The sequence below is a fragment of the Petaurus breviceps genome, unplaced genomic scaffold, assembly GCF_028583685.1.
Source record: "Petaurus breviceps papuanus isolate PSGF00001 unplaced genomic scaffold, PetGlider_PUasm1.0 126, whole genome shotgun sequence".
Lineage (NCBI taxonomy): Eukaryota > Metazoa > Chordata > Mammalia > Diprotodontia > Petauridae > Petaurus > Petaurus breviceps.
In genome coordinates, this window is record NW_027185655.1 from 23,266,237 (window position 1) to 23,271,167 (window position 4,931).

Consider the following 4,931-nt stretch of genomic DNA (forward strand, 5'->3'; position numbering starts at 1 on the left):
GGAACAGGACCATGCCTTCTTTTATACTGCTCATCTCCCAAATTAGAAACAAAAGTAAAAGCATTTTTGTTGTCCTTTGCTTCCTTCACCAGTTTCAGCTCAGTCCTCATGACGCTGTGATAGCATCATGTCTTATCTTTATTATATCTATCCCCTGTTAACTTCCCCAGGCTGTCATCTTCTGTATGTACCTTTTCAGGATCTAAGTGCAATAAGAATTTTAGTACTGTCCCCTATGGGCCATGACTGTCACCCTTAACCTTTCTGGAACTTAGTTTGCTCATTTTTAAAAACGATAGATCTAGATTATGCAATGCTTCAAAGGCCTTCTCTAGCCCCAAATCCTATGATCCCAGAATCTTATACCCCCTAGTTCCCTGGGCATCTACTTATCCCTTTTCAAACAAATCCATATTTTCTTCCTCATTGGAATTCTTTCCCTTTGTTTCTTCATAATTTCATTCTTCAGAGGTCTCTGGCCTTCTCCAGGTGATTTCCATTGAAGAATTTTAACCCATAGGATCTTACTATGTTTCCAGTGAGTTCTTTGAAATCTATTCTTCCAAATTGTCAGACTATACCCAGTTTTCCCTTTCTTTTCTATGACAAACTCCAAAAGGGAGTGGTCACTTCCACATAAGGTCCCTATCATTTCTACACCCAGCAGATAATATCTTCCCTATTAATGACAATCAGTTACAGTAAAGAATTTTCCCCTGTTCATTTTTCAACTTTTTGAAGGATACAATTGTCATTAGAGGAAGCCAAGATGCCATTATTTCTGCTTCTGGAGAGAACACCCACCCATGCTTGGATAATTGAAGATTCCCACTCCTACTATATCATGTCTCTCTTTCAGGCTTGATCTTTGTCTTTAATCCCTCATCTACTTTGTCTTTCTAACTAGTCTGTAAGATATTATGATTTAAACAAAGCTTCTAATTTTTCCATTCCATTGGTCATCACCCAAATGCTTGCTACTATTCTTCTATCAGATGGTATCCAGGAAACATATAAGAAAATTACATTTTTTTAACCTCCATGGAGTTCAGACCACTTGTTTTAAAGTAAATCTGTCATGTTTTATTGCCAGAGCACTCGATATCTTCCCCTAGCTGTTTTTTTCCTCATTTATCTTTGATCATCAGTGATCCCCACCTTTGCCTCATTTCCACCCATGATCACAAATTCAAATTGTCTTTATTTCCTCTCCCATTCTGTCCTGATATTCCCAATTACTTCTCCTTCTAAACTATGAGATCCAGCCTAACTGGCTTTCTTTCTGTTTTTCACATATGATACCCTAACTCTCTCTGGACCTTTGCACTGGGATTTTTTTTTTTGTTGTTGCTTTTTGGAGAGCAATTGGGGTTAAGTGACTTGCCCAAAGTCACATGGCTAGTTTTTGTGTTAAGTGTTTGAGTCCGGATTTGAACTCCAGGGCTGGTGCTTTATTCATTGTGCCACCTAGCCACCCCTTTTTTTTGGGAGGGGGGATTCTTGATGCCTTGGAATACACCCCTTCCTCAGCTCTTATTCCTTTAAGCCTTATCTCAAGTGTCATCTTCTCCTTGTAGCCCCCAAATTATAACACTCCCCCCTTGAAACCACAATGATTTAATTAGTTCATATGTATTTGTATTATATATATATATTTATATATCTGTGATGAACTTGCTGTCTTTCCTATTAGAATGCAAGCGCTTTGTGATTGTAGATTGTTTCATTCTTTGTGTTTATATCTCCAGAGCCAAGCAGAATGCACCTGGCACAAAGTTAAATGCTAAAAAAATGCTGATTGATTTATTTATTATGCTTATTTTACATATGAGAAAAATACTAAGGCTTCAAATGGAAAAGGAATTTACTAGTAACCAGACAGCTAGATGTCTGAGGCAAAACTTAGAGGTCTCACTTGGTCCTAAGCTTATCTCATTTACTACTTTGCCTCTCTGCTTCATTACCATGTTTCCCCGATAATAAGACACTGTCTTATTAATTTTTTTGGGCAGAAAAACACCAGAGGGCTTATTTTCAGGGGAGGGCTTATTTTAATGAACATTGACAGCAATTTTAATAAACAGGTAAATGTGAACAAAAAAATGTACCTTTATTCAATAAGCAAATCACTGGGGAAGAACAGGATGACACGCTCACTGCTGCAGCTCTGATTGGATGCAGCTCGGAGCACAGCGTGCGTTTCACCGGGGGGGGGGAGGGACGGTGCATACAGAGGGTACTGTAATGTAGCATGTAGCGCAGGGGATCACCTTCACTGCAGTAGCAATCTCAATAGGGCTTATTTTGGGGGGAGGGCTTATTTTAGAGGAATCTTACACAGTAAGGGGAGGGCTTATTTTCAGGATAGGTCTTATTATCGGGGAAACACGGTAGATGTGCTGAGCACCATGTAGATACAAAGACAAGAAATCATGACCATGTCCCTGATCTCAATTGAAGGTAGGTAGAGGTAGGAACAAGAATTGCATTCTATATGATAAAATTTAGGAAAAATACTATTTTCAGATGTATCCTTGATCTATATTGTTGAGTGACAATAGCAGGTTATGATTTAACCTATCATTCCCTTGCTAGTTGTTTTTTTTTTTTGTCCTTCTATAGTGATTATATTTATCTCAGAAATTTACACATATAACATATCTCTTTTGTATCTCTAGTGACTAACAGAGTGCCTGGCATGAGATAGGCATCTCATAAGTTTTTATTTGTATATAAATATAATAAAATAAATATAAACCACATACTATAAAATGTATCATATATCATATAAAATATCAATAACACAATAATAAATTTCCAGTGTTTGTATTCTATATGGGTTTATTAGTAAGATCCTAGCTACATTTTTAAAGAAATATGCTCATGTTTTTAATACCAAGAACTTTAGTTAATGCAGAATCCTAAGGAAACCCAGTTTTTCTTAAGTCTTCCCTTTAGTTGCCGTTATTTCTATAATAATAAGCAGGCAGAGTCTTTTGCATACTTAAAAAGTGGAATCTTGGATTACATATAAAAGCCTCCAAATTGTAAGAATATTTATGTTTACAGTTTGCAGACCTCAAGAAGGAAATAAACCAAGAGTGCCCCATTTTGAGCCTTGACAGTTTTCCCAACTGTGACTAAAGATGTCCATGTCTTTCTTCTAAAATAAAATCTCAAAGCAGCTGAGTTCAAAATGAAAGGAAACAAAAATCATATAGGCATGAATTCTTCAGAGCTAATACTTGTATGTCAAATATTTAGTTGCCCTTTCCATCTTGAAAAACAATCAAAAGCTAAACATCATTTTACTATAGCTGTTAATATTCCCAGTTATAACAGGGACAACACAGGATGCAGCATTACTATTGCTACCAAGAGCTAGCTTATACTAAAAGTAAGTTCTTTACATCCAGGAAATGGTTGCCCAAAACCACTGGCAAGTGTGTGCATAGGAACTAAAATGTCTATTTTTGGTATGTAATAAGGCCTGCTCAGATCATCTCTTCTCTTTAATCTGCTCCTCTTCCTGTTTGGCAAACTGTGGAACTCTGTGGCTGCGGATTTTGAAGACTAGAAGAGGCTGTTTCCGAAGTCTCCTTCTGCTTCAGTAATATCCAGTCATATATGTAGTCATATTGGTAGTTGAGAGACTTGAAGAGAGTCCGAAATAACTGTCTTAGGTAAAAATAATCTGGGGCTTCCTCAAAGTGGAGTCCCCTACAATAGGTTAGATATGTTGCAAATTCAGGAGGAAATCCACTACATAAAGAATCCACAGGAGTGGACATCTTTTTTTCTATAATCTTTTCATACTTTTGCTTCCTTGTTGCGGCTTTTAATCCTTGCCAGGGTAGGCTGGTCCTGTTAAAATACATCAATACATAACCTAGAGATTCCATATCATCCCCTCGACTCTGCTCAATGCCAAGGTGGGCATTGATGCTGGCATACCGGGCAGTGCCAGTGAGATTTTTATCTTTTCGGTATGGTATGTGTTCCTTTGTTTTACTGTCTCTGTACTTTTTGGCTAAACCAAAGTCAATGATGAATAATTTGTTGCAGTGACGACCAGTACCAATGAGGAAGTTATCTGGTTTAATATCTCTATGTATAAAATTCTTTGTATGCACGTATTGGATTCTACTGATCATCTGGTCAGCTAACATAAGTACTGTTTTCATTGTGAACTTTCGCGAGCATATATTAAACAATTCTTCAAGACTGGGTCCCAGTAGGTCCATGACTAGTACATTGTGACCCTTTTCCCTACCATACCATCTTATGTGGGCAATGCCTGACCCCCCCTGGAGAATCTTATACAGTTTGGCTTCGAAGAATAGTTGAGGATGCTTGGATGTCTGTGATTCAAGCTTCACAGCCACTTCCTCGCCATTGCTGATGTTGACTGCCAGGAAGATGTCTCCGAAGGAGCCATTCCCGATCTTCCGCACCAGTTTATATTTTCCTCCAAAAATTAATGGGGACTCGGTGATTTTGCTGATATTCATCCTGAAAATGGGAAAAGAAAGAGGTTCCTCCGGGCTATGGGGTGTGCATCAGGACTCACTCACAAGGCACGTGGGATATTGGGATGGGATTCTTGGGGTCAAGAAATTGATTTAACAACAACAAAAAAATGGAACTCTTTCGCCGAGTTACCAGCACTCAGAGAAAGAGTCCCCAGAAGTTCCACTTTTTAAGTCCATATGATAGACAGCTTTTTCCAGTGCCCCAGCCAGGAGCCACAGCTGCCCCTGCGACTTCCAAGGACATCATCCTGGGCTAAAAAGAACCTGGTGAGAGGAAGAGGGGAGGGAGGAGGGAAAATGTGGCGCTGCTCTGCCACTGCCCAGGGGCCACTAGCCGCCCACCTGTCAGCACCAAGGTCAGCGTGTCAGTATCTCACCACCCCCTTACCAGGTTTACTC

The 4,931-nt window shown here is 39.0% G+C and overlaps 1 pseudogene; it reads right to left on the reverse strand.

The window, feature by feature from the left end:
- Positions 1–3,512: 3,512 nt before the first annotated feature.
- LOC138169635 (casein kinase I pseudogene) lies at positions 3,513–4,511 on the reverse strand (annotated as a pseudogene).
- Between the last annotated feature and the right edge of the window lie 420 nt (positions 4,512–4,931).